Source organism: Danio rerio, chromosome 24 (assembly GCF_052040795.2).
Source record: "Danio rerio strain M-AB ecotype USA chromosome 24, GRCz13ab, whole genome shotgun sequence".
Classification (NCBI taxonomy): domain Eukaryota; kingdom Metazoa; phylum Chordata; class Actinopteri; order Cypriniformes; family Danionidae; genus Danio; species Danio rerio.
The window spans coordinates 26,466,673-26,483,766 of record NC_141044.1 but is presented as its reverse complement, the minus strand read 5'-3'; the positions used below and the strand labels follow the sequence as shown (position 1 = coordinate 26,483,766).

At 39.9% G+C, this 17,094-nt stretch overlaps 1 protein-coding gene across 4 annotated transcripts in view; it reads left to right on the top strand.

The window, feature by feature from the left end:
* Positions 1-17,094, top strand: part of zfhx4 (zinc finger homeobox 4) — an 85,334-nt gene that overhangs the window by 2,228 nt on the left and 66,012 nt on the right. For 2 of the 4 annotated variants that reach the window (XM_087309549.1, XM_087309546.1), the window contains exon 1: positions 952-1,330. The exons of 1 other annotated variant lie outside the window; for it this stretch is intronic. The gene's annotated coding sequence lies outside the window, so the exon portion shown is untranslated. Of the gene's footprint in view, positions 1-951; positions 1,544-5,822; positions 6,490-17,094 lie in introns of those variants that run through there. One more of the 4 variants, XM_087309547.1, reaches the window with a different exon arrangement.

Genomic DNA, 17,094 nt, shown 5'->3' with positions numbered 1-17,094 from the left:
AAAAGCAAAGTGATGCTCACAAGCTGGATATTCTGGTAAAATACAATGTCTGGAAATAATTTTAAATGACACATAGGTTTAAACTGAGACGATTGTCCAATTAATCAGCTCAGCTATTGCAAACTATCAGACGGATAACATTTTTAATCAGCGACACCTGTACAACATTCATGTTTTTCTCATGCTTTATTATTATTATTTTTTACATTGCAATACCTTCACTTTATTAATACTTTTGTGTTGAAAAAATAACAACAATAAAAAATATTTCAGTCGTGTTGCTTTTTAGTCTTCAATTTTATAAAATTGTAATTAATGTTGTTATTATATTTAATATTTGGATATACGCTTAAAGTTATACCAGACAATGCTATACAAATGTTATAGCAAAATTAAGATCAAATAGTCTAGTTCTGCCTTTTAAAATCTACAATTTATCGAAGCTTGTTAGGTTATTTTCCATCTTTCAGAATTTTCTAGAGGAATTAGCATCATATTGTAAGTGCATCATATTTAGGATATAGGCCGATTGCTTTAAAAACAAATAAGATATTGCCTTCTCATTTGTAAATAACAGCAGACTGCTGTGCTATTTAATATTTGCCATCGTTTAACGCGTTATCCTTAACATTTCTGTATTTATTTGTTTGTTAAAAAATAAACACCTTTGATTACAGGTATGACAAAAAAAGTCAAAAACATCTCTTATTGTCCCACCAAATGTTCCAGGCCGTTACAGGACGTCTTGCCCACCGAAAAAGATTTTCCCCCATTAGATCATTTTAGGAATCTGGCTCGTACAGCCCTTTGGCTCTCCAAGTTGAAACAGCGCGTCATTTGCAATGTGGAGACTGTTGATCACCTCACTAATTACGTCTCTCTCTTTCTGCCTCGCGCTCTCTCTCTCTCTCCCTCCCTCGCGCGCTCACTCCCCCTCTCTCTCTCTCTCTCATTCCCAGAGTGCATATCGAGAATAGACACACAAAGACATGCGCACTCAACTTAATCAGCCATTTTTTTAAACAGGGCTAAAACGATAATAATTAGCAGAATAAAGACATATCGGATTTTCATTTCCTTACCTCCTTTCCCTTACCCCTCCACAACCGAAACTGCTAGGCAGTCGTCGACACATCTTTTACACAACCGGACCCAAAGGATCGACTCTTGCTGTAGTATTTACGTTTTTTCCAATAAAGTTGGAGGATTATTGTTACATTTTTTTCTTTTTCTCCTTTTTTGTTACCTACTTGCGCTACCATTGGATGTGATTTTCTTCAGAAAAAGCAAATATCAAGAGAAGAAGCGGAGGGAACTGCGGGGGAAGAAAGTAAGTTTTTTCCCTTCAACTTTTATTGAGTAGTTGGTGTTAAATTTAGGTCGAGTATTGATTTTTTCCCCGACTAGTCCTGCCGAATCTGCGCTATACCGCTGTCGGATTACGGCTTTGTATGATATAATTTCGAGAAATGTCAACCCAAATATTTTCCTCTCTATTTGTAAAACAGTCGTTTTAACGAACTGCCGCGAACTGTCAGACGATGTACTTGTATTGACGAGGCTCACACACCGAGTACTTTTGTCAGAATGCTTTATTCTTCTCACATAACTCAACTAGGCTTACCATGGCCTCGTACTGCCATCTAGTGGTCACTTATGATAGGTCTTCAAAACACCTATCAATACATCTTCCCTTTTTTTTTTTTTTTTGAAAACTTGAAACTATAACTTTTTTACATATATATGAACAATTTACATTTCTTCTATTAGCCTTTTTGGTTTTTGTATTTGCCTCTTTGGACGTTCTGTCAGTCTCTCAACATCATTCTTTCTGTCAGTCTCTGTTAACTTGTCTTGCAATTCTGATTGTTCTTTTTGCTTTGAGATTTCCACATCCGGAAAGTCACTTTCTTTGCTTCTTAAGGCTCTCTGAGGCACTTTCAGCAGGTGTCTTCTGTTCCGCCTCATTAACTTTCCATGTTCTGTCAACACTTCATAAGACCTGGGCATAATCTCTTTTGTCACTTTGGCCAACGGTCCCCACTGTCCATCACATCTCACCCGTACCACGTCTTCTTGAGCCAGTTGAATCAATGGTTTTGCTGTTCTGTTGTAATAGTTAATCTGCCTCTCTTTCGCATGATTCACAGAACTTTGCATCATGTGATGATTAGCTGATGGAAGTCTTGTCCGCAGTTTCCGATTCATGAGAAGTTCCGCTGGTGAAAGGCCATTTTCCATAGGTGATGCCCTGTAGTTAAGAACAGCCAGGTGAGGATCTTCTCCTGTCTCTGCTGCTTTTTTCAACAGGCGCTTCACAATCTGTACTCCTTTCTCTGCTAAGCCGTTGGATTGTGGATAAAGCGGACTCGATGTTATGTGGTCAAATCCATAATTTCTTGCAAAGTCTTTAAAGCTCTGACTGATAAACTGTGGTCCATTATCACTTACTACAGTTGTTGGGATACCATGACGTGCAAATATGACTTTTGTTTCTACAATTACTTGCTCTGATGTTGTGTTTGACAGTCTCACAAATTCTGGGTAATTTGAATAATAGTCAATAAGCAACAAGTAATCTTTGTCTTTTAGTTGAAATAAGTCCATTCCAATCTTTCTCCATGGTTCCTTTGGTTTGTCATGTGGTTTCATGGGCTCTTTAGGTTGCTGGTATCTGTGTTGCTGGCATACTTCACATTTCTGCACTAATGTCACTATGTCTCTGTGCATACCTGGCCAGTACAGTACCTCTCGTGCCCGTCTCTTACATTTCTCCATTCCCAAGTGTCCCTCATGCACAAGTTTTAACATCTTTTTCCTCATGGTGTTAGGTACGACTATTTTTGTTCCTTTTAGCAGAACTCCATCTAGCACTGTCAGTTCATCTTGAAAATGTTGGTATGGTTTTTCCAACATTCCTTTCTCAGGCAAGTGAATTATTTCTATCACTCTTTTTAAATGTTCATCCTTCTGCGTTTCTTTAGCTATCTCTGCCCACTTTGCAGTAGATACTGGTATCTGTACTCGGATAGAGTCTACGTGAACTTGCACATCCTCCTCTGTGCTGCTTATGCTATTCTGCAAACTAGCTCTGCTCAGGGCATCTGCCACAATGAGGTGCTTGCCTGGTTTAAACTCAAAGGCCAGATCATACTTCTGTAGGCGTAGCATTAGTCTTTGTATGCGAGGTGGCACTTCTCCTAGTGGTTTCTTTGAGATTGCTATGAGAGGCTTATGATCTGTTTCCAGGATCACTGGTCTTCCATAAACATACTCATGGAATTTCTCGCAGCCAAACACTGCACCTAGAGTTTCCTTTTCTATTTGTGCATAGTTTCTTTCCGCAGACGTCATTGTGCGAGATGCATATGCAACTGGATACCACTCGATGTCATGTTGCTGAAGCAAAACTGCTCCTAAACCCAATTTCGATGCATCCGTAGAGACTTTTAGTGGCTTATCTTGATCATAGAACTTTAAGACAGGTTCTTTGGTCAAACTGTCCTTTAACCACACCCACTCTTCTATATGTTCCTTTTTCCATTGCCACTCTGTGTTTGCCTCCAACAGGTTTCTTAATGACCTTGTATTTGCTGACAGATTTGGAACAAACTTTCCTAAATAGTTTACTAACCCTAAAGCTCTCTGGAGGTCTTTCTTGTCTCTTGGTTCTGGCATTTCTTTGATTGCGCGGATTTTCTCTCTGTCTGGTTGTACCCCTTCTTCAGACAACCTTTCTCCCAGGAAGGTAATTTCTCTCACTCCGAACTCACACTTATTTTTATTCAGTTTTAATCCTGTTTTCTGTGCTTGATTTAGGACCCTGCAAAGTCTTGCGTCGTGCTCTTTCTTTGTACGTCCCCAAACCACCACGTCATCAATGAAAACTCCTACTCCTTCAATTCCATCAAAAAGTTGCTGCACAGTTCTGTGGAATACTTCTGGGGCGGAACTGATGCCAAACGGTAATCTTAAGAAACAATGCCTTCCAAATGGCGTATTAAAAGTGCACAGCTTTGCGCTTTCTTCATCTAGGACCATCTGATAGAATCCAGATGAGGCATCCAATTTGGAAAAGTAACATGCTCCACTCATCGCACTTGTTATATCAGACTTTGTTGGAAGTCTATAGTGTTCTCTTTGAATCGCTTTGTTTAAATCTTTTGGATCTATACACAGTCTTAGATCTCCATCTGCTTTCTCCACTATTACAAGTGAGTTCACCCATTCTGTGGGCTCTTCTATTTTCCTGATGACTCCCTCTTTTATCAGTGTGTCTAGTTTCTTTTTAAGTCTCTCCTTTAAAGCAACTGGCACTTTTCTTGCTGGGTGAATAACAGGTTCTGCAGTTTCCTTCAACTTTATCTTGTGTTCTCCTGGTAACCGTCCTATTCCTCTGAACACTTCTTTATATTGTTTTATCCAGTCACTGTGCATAACTTCTTTGGTGTTTGCATCTTTCTTTTTCTGTTTCACTGTCATGTCTTTGTTTATGACATGAACTCTTTTTATTAATCCAAGCTGCATACATGTTTTCAGTCCCAGTATTGCTTGTTTGTTTCCTTCTACGATCACAAAAAGAACATTTTTCTTCTTTCCATTATAGGACAAACTTACCCTGCATACTCCCTTTGTGGGTATGGTATTGTTGTCATAGGTTTTCAGATTCACCTTTTTGTCACATATCCTGGGCTTTTTTATCAGTCTTTGAAAATCTTTCATCGGCAGGATGTTTGCCTGTGCTCCTGTGTCTAATTTTAGTAAGACATCAGTACCATTTACCTCCATGTGTGCTATCCATTCATCATTTGAAGTAGTTTGCCCTTCTTTAATTGAGTCCAGGAAAATCGGTGCCTCTTCATCCTCACTGTCGCTTCTCTTTTCAAGGAGTTGAACTTTTTTCTTTGAATAACAGCACTTTGCGAAGTGATTTCTTCCTCCACATTTTCTACAGTCCTTTCCAAATGCTGGGCATTTTCTCAGTGCATGTTTGTTGCCACACTTTCCACAGGCCCTGCTCTCTTTGTTTGGCTTTTGTTGTTTTTTCTTATTTAACATGGCTTTCTCTGAAGCACTACGTACTGTATCCACTTCTGCTGTCTCCTTCTCTTCACTGAATGTCTTCAGCTGTGCCATTGCACACTCTGACGCTTGGCAAATTTTTATTGCCCTATCTAATGTGAGGTCAGTCTCTTTCAACAGTTGCATCCTCACTCTTTTATCTTGTACTCCAATTACTATTTGATCTCTAATCATGGAGTCACACAGCGTTCCAAAATTGCATGTCTGGCTTTTTAATCTCAGATCTGTAACATACTGCTCAATGGATTCTGACTCCTTCTGCAGTCTGTTTCTGAAGACATACCTTTCATAGGTCTCGTTTTTCCTCGGTGTGCAGTATTGTTCAAACTTCTCTATCACAGCCTCATATTTATCTTTTTCTTCTTCAGTAAAGACAAACGTGTTATACACATCTAGTGCACTGCGTCCTGCCACTGTTAAGAGCAACGCAATCTTCCTCCGTTCATTTCCATCCAGCCCTATAGCGAGCGCATAAAGTTCAAAACTTTGTTTAAAAACTTTCCAGTTCTCATTGACATTTCCCGTCAACTTCAATTCCTCTGGTGAACGGATGTTATTCATCATCTCTCTTTTTAATTTTCGTTATTTCTCCTGGTACCATGTATTGACGAGGCTCACACACCGAGTACTTTTGTCAGAATGCTTTATTCTTCTCACATAACTCAACTAGGCTTACCATGGCCTCGTACTGCCATCTAGTGGTCACTTATGATAGGTCTTCAAAACACCTATCAATACAGTACTCTTACCGTATCTCTGCTTTCCAGGCTTCATTCCGTTTCTTTTGCAAGGAAACCGTCCCAAATGTTAAGTTCGGCTCTGATTTACAGCCGTTATTTGTTGATACGGAGTAAAAGTGGGCAGATTTGTACGCTCGCGGCTGTTGTGTTCGCCTCAGGAGTTGGACTCGCCTCATCACAGCAAACGCTTAATAGCAGGGCTTCTTTGCATTTCTCCAAATTATCTATCTTACACATCAAACAACACAACTCATTCATTTTGAATAGTATCTGCTCGAATAGTTGACGTGTCGTGAACCGCGAACGTATCCCGTGATAGTAAGAAACGGGAAGATTACGTTTTGACTCGACGTCGCAAGTCGCTCCGGACCGGTGTTTTCATTGATAGACTCAAAAGCCGCACACTTCACCTCATACAACTAAAAGATGGTCCTTCGTCTGTTTATGTTACCTGCAATGTATAAAAGGGTCTCTCCACGGTGCGGCTCGGATGATGGTTACGATAGGAGGGATTGAACTAGCAGCCGAGGGTCTCTTCTCCCATATCCCGGGCTCCTCCGTGTCTGTGGCAAGCGTGAAAAACAGGAATAAAAAGGATCGAAATCATTCCTATTTTCGCCAGAAAGCTCATTCCGTCTTTAAACTACTTGTGTCTTCTGTCTTGCCCGTAAGTTTTCTTCTCCTTTTCTTTCATTCCCTTTACGTGTTTCCTGAGAGAATTGTCCCTGAGTTTATAGTAAGGTCGATGGATTCTTAAAGTTGGAAGTTTTCGTTTTTTTGTGGTAAAACGTTAACATTGGCATCGAAGACCGTGGCATGTGTGTGAGCGCTTGGCTTTTGGGTTGATGGTGAGTGTGAGACAGAGTCTTGGCTCCGATTGGAACGCGACAGTGACAAGGGCATCGATCGCTTCCATTGAGAGCACAGAAAAAACACAGGCAGTGGGGAGGCAGAGCACAGAGCCGCGGTGTGTAGCGCTGTGTGTCTGCGCTTTCTGCTCTCCAAACCACCACATTTTCACCGCCTGGATCACCGTTTTCGTAGGATTTTCAAGTTGTTTTGGGGGTTACTCTGTACTGTTTGCTTGCTTGTGTATTAATTGAGCTGCGATTCGTTTTTCTACATTAGACATTGTGGATTTGTACGTTTTTTGAATTAATACGGTCCTTTGTGGATACCTGGATTTGTTTGCAATTGGAATTGCACCGGACATCTGTGCATCTTTTTTAATGGAATCTCATTTTTTTCTGTATTTTTCCCCTTTATTTTTTTGTCACAATAAAAACAAAATAGATTAGAATTGATTTTATTTTTATTAGCCTATTATTAATGTTCTTATTATTACTGTATAAATATTAGTTTTGCATGTAAATGTATTTTTTTCTATTTTTCAATTAAATTAACATTTAAAGCTTGTATTATTTGTATTTCTATTAATGAATAAAATGCTATGTTGATTCAACATTTTTGTTGCTGTGTGAAAACAAATGCAAAATTGTTATTTTAAAAAGGATTATTCTGGGATTTGCTGTCTGAAAGATATAAAAGGATGCAGTTCAGTGCATTCAGTTGCATTGTTGTAATTAGAAACGTTTATTTTAAAGCCGTCATTTTATGACAATTCAAGGCATCTGGATCTATTAAGCGTGCTTTTTATTTATTATCAGATGCTTTGTGTTTTTGTGTCCACATTATATTGTACAGCGTACATATTCGAGGCATTTCCGAATATCGTGAAACCAACGCCTTTAATAACTCTTTTGAGACATGTTCTGCAGTAAGATTGGCTGAGGCTTCTCCTAGGGTCGACAATGTGTCATTTCCATGAAGCCAAATTGCCCACTGCCTATATGATATTAATGTGCAAATCAATATTTCAGGGATTAAATTTCCCTTCTTCATTTTTTATGGTTTCTACCTCAATAAGTCTCAAGTCTATTAGAAGAGGCTGGATGATTTAAAATCCGCCTCTGCGGAGTGGCTTGCTTCAAGCCTATCACAGCGTTCTGCTGTTCAGTACCGAAACTCCTATGGCAACGCACAGGGCTTGACTGCCACTGCTTTGTGACATTAAGACACCCAATTTGGCTAAAAGGCTGAGAGATGACTATGTGTTCGGTTGAATGCTAATACGTGGTTATCCCAGTATTGATAGTTGTAAAAGAGAAGCCCCATTCGAACACACACACGCTAATGTTTGCACACACACACACACACACACACACACACACACAAAATATATATGCACAAATTTGACAGCACCCACCTTCAAAAATCAGAAGACCAACCATCACTTCTAGTATCAGATTCTGTCCAAAAATCAGCATGATATTTTTTCTGTCAAGGCCTTGTACAGTGGAAATACTGTTTCTATTTTCAAATGTGGTGATATGAACCATTTAGAGCACCAAGAGCTTCAATCCACCGGAGCACGGCTTGTTATTTCATTGCAGTCTTGGAAAATCATTGTTGGTCAGCAATACTGAGAAGAAGCCGGAAATATTTTTGTGTGTGTGTTTTGTTTAACCCTGACATTATCATAGTCCTCTGAGCTTTTGGCTGTCTATCATTAGGTGTTTGTTTTTTATTCATCTTGCACCATCTGGGCTACGCTTCACAGAGCGGCATGAATTTCATATGTGATTTTTTTTTTTCATTTGGTCTCAGCTTAAACCTTTGAACAGACCAATTTAATTTCGCCACCACAGAAGGGACAAAAAATGTACATGTTGGAGGACAAAGGCCTTTTTAATCTGACTGCGACTGTATGATTTCCTTTAAGATTCCCTGTCTGTTACGATTTCAAAAGCTGAATGTCGATGCGATAGGATATTGTCAATTTCATTTTTTTTTTTCTGAAGACGTGTTTAAGGTGTGCTCTTTTGAATTTTACAACAAGAATGATTTATTAAGCTCTACATTTTGTACTCATTTGCTAGTGCTTGTTGTGGTTTTCTGAGCACATTAACTGTTTAATAACCTCCTGGGCGTGTGTTTTTGTGTGTGCGCTCCTCATAGATAGCATTGAGAAAAGTGTCACATTGTTTTTAGAGGAACTGTAGGGCTTTTGTTGTGGGCCCAATTGAATTTGGTTCGAAGGATGCAGTACTTGCCCCGGTCCGCAGAGCAGTGGGTGGAAAGCTGAGAAGTCAGGAGCTGGCTTAATGTATTAAGGGGGGCCTTTTTGTGTCAGCCCCGAGGCATTTCTGAGGCAGAAAGAGCCTCCCCTGCTTAGAGGCTTTCTGAAGGGTTAAACACTTGGATGGGGTTCAAGCTCCATAACGCCTAGGGAAAGTGCATTTGAATATGTACAAGTTTCATGTAATTAGGACTTAATTTTATTAACATATGCAAATTGTTAACTCGGAGGTTTGTTCAGCTGGTGGAGATCAGCTGAGCACAAACGGCTCATTGTTCCTGGGGCAAATAATGGATTTGGAGTCGGACGGTGGCAACGCATAACCAGCTATCTAATTTAAGTCGTACCATGGCAAAATTTCATTAGTAGCCATGGAGATGGGGTTAATTGTGCTGACTAATGACCCAGACTGCAGCGGTGGCCCCCCAAAAACAGCAAAAGCACGATGGCTCACTTAATCTGGCTTGCAATAACACTTGTTTAGACGCGTTTCCCTCATGAGGGAATTTGCATATGCAAATCTGGGGTCTTCCTGATCTCATTCGTCATGTTGGGCTGTCAAACATGCGGAAAGACAATGAAAGCGAGAGCGAAGGCTGTTGCTGATCTCACTACAGAATAGGCAGCATTATTCAGGCCGACAACATTCTTTCATAATTTGTTTCTGATTAATAGACCAGACTGAGGCTTGTTCTGTTCGGGGCTTTTTGCAAAGAGAAGGTCAGGTCAGAAAGAGTTTCCACAGCAACTAAAGATCTATTCTTTTCCCTTTGGCTAATTAAATCACATTCTTAAGGCCTCTCCACTTTTTTTTTTTTTTTGAGAAGAGTGGAAAAGGAGAAAAAAAAAATACTGTCGCAGATAATCTCTAGTTTCCGTCATCTATAGATGGGGGAAGCCTAGTGCAGTGCTAGTTCTCCTGAAGTAATCCTGTTTTTTGACAGAAATGTAAACTGATATAATTGCCTTTCAGGAAAGGGAATGCAGGGTTTGTACAAGTGTAAAAAGCATCGGAAAAGGATTAGCATTTTTTTGCATAATGCACAGAGGCTTTGAATGGGCCACTGAATGGTTGACTGAGTGACTTAGATGAAAGCGAGATGGAAACGGTGCCTTCTTGTCCTTTCTTTCCAGGCCCCGTTTGTCCCCAAAGATGTTTGTCGAGGACTTGAGACAACAGGCACAGGCATCATATTCCTGAAGCCTCCCAAGATGCCTGCAGATTTTGTCATCATGTGAAGTAATATGTATGATAATGGTCTCTCTCAACTGGTAAATAGCAGCCCGTATGCTTTATTCAGTAGCGCTCAGGCACAATAGCAGAGCAAGGGAGTGGATTCTGCAGAGATGGGATTTCTTTCTTCCTCCAGTGTCCTCAATTTAAACAGGAAAAGGTTTGATTTGAACGCTAGAAATGCGTGCACTTCGTACTTCTTGCTATTTCTTTTCATTCTCTCACAGTCCTCACTACAGAGACGGTTTTGATCGAAAGCACTAGGAATACGTTTGTAATCCTTGTGTTATTCTGAGAAAAACATTCCAAGCTTGATTTCTTTCTGTGTGTGTGTGTGTGTGGATGCACATGTAAATGTGTGAAAAATAAAATGCTTAATACAGCATTCATTAATTATAGATGAGATGTTTTGGAGGACGGTCTGATTCTAGTGCTGGTTTTTGTTTTTGGGGGAAGGTGCTGATGTGACGTGATTTCAGCGTCACTGACACCGCAGTCTGAACACAAGCTGCCGCTAGAGACGTTTTTACCGTGTTTTGTTGTGTTCCGCGAGGCCTTGATCATCTTTCACTGACCTTTTATAGACTAGAAGTATCCTTTCATATGCAAATGATTAAGGGAAAGGAATTGTAGCCGGGATAAGTGCTCACAGGTCATCATGAACAAAACGATTATTCTTCTTTTCTCCTCTGTCTCTTTTTCCAACCATTCCTGGGGTGAAAAGCAAGTAGCTTTGAGTCAATTGTGAAAGGTGGCAATGCCAGTCTTTTTAACTCCGGCACTAAAGAAAAGGATACACCGTGGATGACGCTTCACGTCTGTGCCTTTCAAACAAAGCTCACAGTTAGACAAGTCATGCTTTAGTGTCTGGTTGAATCAGGCGTGTACTGACAAGCTCAACCAGATGTTGATGTGGGCCCGGTTGCCAAGTGAAACTTGTAGACTATGGATTGTCCCCCTTCTCGCCCCCACTGGCCTTCAAGATGTGATCTCCGCAGCTTGGATGTAGTTAAAAACTCTTCCTCTTCCGCCACTTACACGCTGTTCCCCCGATGTGTGAGAACACATGACTGATGAGGACATTTCAAACAATCGTAAGGGTTGTTATGAGAAGGAATTGTTATCGTGAGGAAATGTAATTTTTGTCCTCATTGAGAACTTTCATTTTTGAGCGCAGTTATCTAAATGTTTTTGTTGCTCTTGGTCCACTGCCAGTCAGGATTACATTACTTTTACTGTCAGCTTGCGTCTCATCGGAGAAGGGGATTTTTCCCCTTCCAATTCTCAGGCCTTTTTTGGGTTTTTGTAACGCCGTCTCTACAGGATATTAAAAAAGGGGGGGAAAATTCCAACTAAAGCAACATTTAGGCATCTCTTCAGAAAAAAAACAGTAATTTATGTAAATTAACAGAATGGACCAAAATATTGTTTAAAACCCTAAGAATAATATTTTAAGCAATAGTTTAGGCTCAAAAGTTTATGTAAATGTGTCTTTTTAGCATAGTTCCTGAACGTGTTGGTTTTGTTTTGATGAGTTTTTTGATGTATGATTATTGTCACTGTGGCTATACCCTGCTACATGAAAATTTATTTTTTTCAATCGATGCGACACGTAAAAATAATCTAATCTTTTTTTTTTTTAGGACTAAAAGATTTTGAAATACTTTAAATGTATTGTAATCCTATATATTAACTTCCCACAATTGATTTGTCTTGTCTTGGCGTTATGTTGAAAATCTTTTTGTGTGATCACAATATTGCTGAATTAATCTAACAGCAGCAGAATGTACATTAAAGGCAACCTCCTCCCTGAAAAACTATTATAACAAGGCCTAGTTATGCAGTCACAGCTGTTGTGAAGCACCTTATTTCATGTTCAAGCACAGTAAAACAGGCAGAGTTTGAGCTTCGCAGTTGCATCCTTTACCTCTATATCCAGAAAAAAGTTTATAAGAGCTGTACACTCAAAAATCATATGCACCCTCGTTGCCGATCTCAGCTGGATAACAAGCCCATTATTAGTCGTCAAGAGAGGGATGAGACCATAATTGAATATGTATGACTGGTAGTGCCTTATGTAAACAGATAAATGAGAGCCTGCCCTCATGAATATTCATGCCGCTTAGTTCATCTGGCCCTGTGATGAGGATATTAACATGGCTGTTCCACCTGTGTGTATGAAGAAGCAGATTTCCAGACATGACACTGGCCTACTGTTTGTGTTACTCCAGAGGCAGAGCAAAAGAAGTCCCCGGAGAAGTATTTGGTTAATGCTAGACTTCTCATATCCTGTCTCGCTCTGGTCTGGCATGTGCGTTGGAATCATCTTTAATTATTTGCTTTAAAGGGGGTTAGACTTTCCATAAGTGCAGATGAGTGGCACGGACTGAAGGCTGGTTTTGTGTGGGTGCTCAAGGTCCCGGCGTGGGTCCTCGTCTTTTAACTTTTAATGACGCGTAGAGACGGAACGAGATTAAATGTGCGGCTTGTGGAGCTCACGTTGTGGAATGAAAAGAACAAAGTATTGCATTGAGTATAAAAGAAAATAGATAATGGCCGTATTTCGAGCTTTTGAAGAAACAATGATTTTTCTGCTTTACCTTGTCTTTTTTGGGGGGGGGGGTGTTTCAGTTATACGGAGACAATTGGGTGCCAGGCTTGTCGTGCTCATAACCATTTAAGTTATGGACAATCAAAGAAAGTGTAATAAAAAGGACCTATGGAAAGCGTATGAAAAAAGCATTAAGGAAAATTGAGGTCCTTTGGGGTGTTTCATATAAAATCAAATCAGAGGCCTTTGGGAAGATCAAGCGATGCATATGAACGGCAGACCAGAGGGCTGTAAAATCTGATGATGGATGTAAGGCTAGAGGAATATTTAAGAAATTTCTTTTCCATCTAATGCCAAGCGAGTCTGCGAGATTTGTTGAAACAAATGTATATGTGCCATTTCATGCGCTCGCATCTGGGCTTTGCATTTCAAAACAGTCCCTCACCGCAGCTTTATGCTTATTACTGCATGGCATTTGATAGCAAAACAAATCATTCTTCCCCCTGACTATTACCATTCAGAGCTGTAGGTATAATGTGTTTTCTTTGCTTTAATTAGTTGGTGGTTATGCTGATCCAGAGCTTGTTTTCTCTGCTAGGTTGTCATTGACCTTAAAATACCCCCAGTGTCTTGTTGAGGCCTTAGCGATCTGAAAAGCATAACACAATGTGGCCTTCCCCGCTGCAGCGTGCTGATAATGTTACAGCCGGGCCAAAGCAGCCCATATAGGCTTTCAAATGGCATAAGTGGCAATAACCACAGACTCTTTTAATGTTTCTCTTCATTAGCACTGCTCACAGATATTTTTTTCGGTCTCTTGCCCTTTTCATCTGAGAAAGAAACAATTTTTGGCTCTCTTATACCACACCATTAAATTAATGATTTTTTTTAATGAGTCAAAAAAAAAAAAAAAAGCTACATTAATCATTTTACTACGTGCGTCATTTCGTCTGGTGATTGCAGGAAGCAGACAGAGCGACGTGACTGCCAGATTCGTCGGAATTAACATTGAAAATTGAATCGGTAGTTTGCGTGACATTCCGTTTATTTGATAATGGAATATTGTGGCCCTAATTTCAACTCATTCTAATTACATCTGACAGTTGTTTGTTTGGAGTGAAATCCAATTAAAGTGTACACTTTTCAAGCGGAGCACTCTAGTTCCTTCTTAAAGAAATAATGACCCCATGATGGCTCTGAAAATAAATGTTTTTTTGTGGGCATACAAGGGTAAACTCACAACAGCTGTCAGAACAGAGTTTGTTTAAAAAGCAAATGCCTTTGGTCTAAAGTTCATTTGGAGAGCTCTCTAATTAAATATAGGGCCAAACCTTAAGTTAATTAGTAATTCTCTGGCTCCAGAAATTAGGGAGATCTGGAGCTCGATTTCTTGTGCTGCCATATAAAGGCATTAAGGCCTGCTCGGGAGAAGTTAGTTAGCAGTAATTCATGCTTTAATAGATTGTTTGACATGTTTTGTGAAATTCCTTGGGTTAGCACATAGCTAGCGGCGTTGGAATGCATGCAGGGATACCTGGCCTGTGATTATGTTTATAATACTAGATAATTACAGGACCAGCAGGCTGGATGCTCCTTCTTTACTGAGCAGCTTGAACTTTAAACTTTTATTGTTTCTTGGGGAAAATGACAGCACAGAAAGGTCAAAATCTGCGAGCGAAAAGCAGCTTCTAATTCCAAATGGCGTCTGTTTTCTGCTCCCGGCCCATGCGGTAGCGTGTCAAAACATTCATCAGGTTAAAGTTAGTTAATAGAGGACAACCACAGAAATATAACACCTGTCCGACAGGCTTAACAGGGTATATTTTTAGATGGCTTGTTAAATGGTGAAATCACCCCCTCCTGTGTGTTTTTTGGAGGTGAAATATGTGGCCTGCGTTTGACTTTGTGCGGTTAGTGTTTGTTTCTCACCTCTGTATATCAATATAATAATGTTTGAAGCATGCGTTTGGTTCATTTGAAGCATGATTGCGTGAGTTAGCATGGGCCGGTATAAGATTCTGACGGTATGATGACCCTGGATAAAAATATCACTGTTTCACGGTATTGTGATTACTGCTCTAAAATATATTCTTTTTAAATGTTTGGGTAAAATACGATTTTTTTTCCCCTTTGAAAGCAATGTATTTTCTTTTTTTGAAAGATCGAAAATATTTTGGAGCAGTAAACATGTCAGGCTGAATAATTCAAATGAATCATTGACTTCTGCTGTCTTCATTTGTTTTAAAAACACAGATTTCTTCACAGTTTAAAGTGGCATCTTTGGTTATCTTTTCTGCTGGAGATACTGTTGTCCTTAAAAACAATAACAACAACAACAACAAAAAATGTAAATAAAAAAATCTTACACACACCTTAGGAACGAAAAATTTTGGTTTTGGTTTTAAAACATTGACTTTTGACTTTTCCAAATAGTGGTATACCTTGAAAACGGTTTTCGTTCCATAATGTTAGCATCGCTCGTTCCAACAACTTCGATTGCAGGATTGACATTTTTAATTCTGCTTTATTTATTTTTTTTGTATCGAAAGGGGGAAGTGCTTTCAAACAGATGTGCATCAAAACTGCGTTTATGTAACTGGTAAGCACTTTCATATTGTATGTATTGTGCTTCACAAGAACATGTTTGACCAGTAGATTAATATTTATTTAGCACAGGGAAATCAAGGGATTAGTCAGTCATCATTTTAACTCTAATCCTGCTCTGCAAAAACTAGACAAAGAGGGTGATTACTGAACACGGACTGGCAAAGCTACAATTAGATTCTCTGCTTTTCTTGTCGAAAACAGAAAAAAAAAAAACACACTCACACAACACACGCATACAAAGGGAAAAAGCTCTGAACTTTTTTTCCCCCTCCTGCAAAGAGGGAGAGGGAGAGAGAAAAAGCATAAAGCAAACATATTCATCACTCGTGCTTGTGCGGACAACAGAAAGATCACGAGATGAATTCACGTCAAGCCAATGAATCAGAGAAAACAAGTCTAATTTTAGTCAGTGCCTCCTCGGTGAAATGTGCATTTCTAGTCATATCCTCTACTTCTATTTGTTTGTGTGTCATTACTGTAAGAGTAAACACCATATCTGCTTTACTAATTAAGTCATGAGACTCACCAGGGGCGACGCACTGATTTGCATCTGGCTTATTTCTCTTAGCAAAGCACACACTGAAAACATGCCTGATGGGTCTCAGGTGGGCAAATATGCGTCTCTACGTTAACTGTTGATGTTAACTTGGCAAAGCTGAAGTGTGAGAGAGGGAGGTGGGATTAAAGGGATGATCTGCTATCACGTGGATACGGGCACCAGAGAAGATGTGAAACCAGATGTGGGGTGAAAAAAAGGCTAAAGAGGAACACTAGTGGGGAACCTGCCAGCATACGTTCCCCTTTCCCCTCCTTCTCTTTTTCTCAGTTGAAAAAGAATGTTAATGATTTTTTTCGCCCCCTGCGCTCCTCCAGAGACACAGCCTCATTGTTTGTGGCAAGGACCTTTTCTTTCAAACTTAATTACCTTCTCCCCTTTTTTTGGTGACTTGGACTGAAAGTTTGCACTGTGTCGGGAGAGGTCGTCACACATTCTTTTTACGCTCCTTTTCATTAATCCGGGGTGTGCAGGCATTTTCTGTCCGTGTCTGGACGGTAGGGGAGGGTAATGGAAGAGCCTCAGAATGATCCGCAGGAAGCTTAAAGCCGGTTAATGCAGTATAATAGTCTGGACATAGACTGGCCTTTGTTTGTGTGGTTCATTTCGAATCAGGCGTAATTAACTCCAGAGTGTTTCCAGATTGCCAGCGAGGAGAAATTGCAGCCTTCTCTGCTTTGAATTGAGAAAAGACATTAGCTATGTAGATTATGTTTCCCTTTGATACGGGCCTCTCCTGTTAAAAGTTTGCAAATGGTAGAGGGAGTGGTATGGACCAGTGTTTTTCCCCTCATTTAAAATGTCTCGTTTGAAGTCGTGGGATACGTTCGAAACACTTTTTCATTCCTGTTTTCGATTGCGATTCTTTGTTAAACGTCAGCCACACAAAGGTAATTTGTACAACAGCTAAATAAATGTCTTTCTGCTGATGTGGATTTGCCACACCCGACAGTAATGATATGTTGTGTATTGAAAATGAGTCCCTTAAATGTGGTTATGGCACAGGGGAGATATCCTGCTTCTACTGTTACACCTCTGGGCATCAACAGGGTCGGGAAAAGCCTTTGTGAAAAAAGGGTCATGCAAAACCGCCCCCCCCTCCTTTTCTCTCCCCTTTGCAATTCTCTCTCTCTCTCTTTTTGGACTTAAACAAGAAAGAATTAAGCCTCCTGGTGTCCTTGGAGG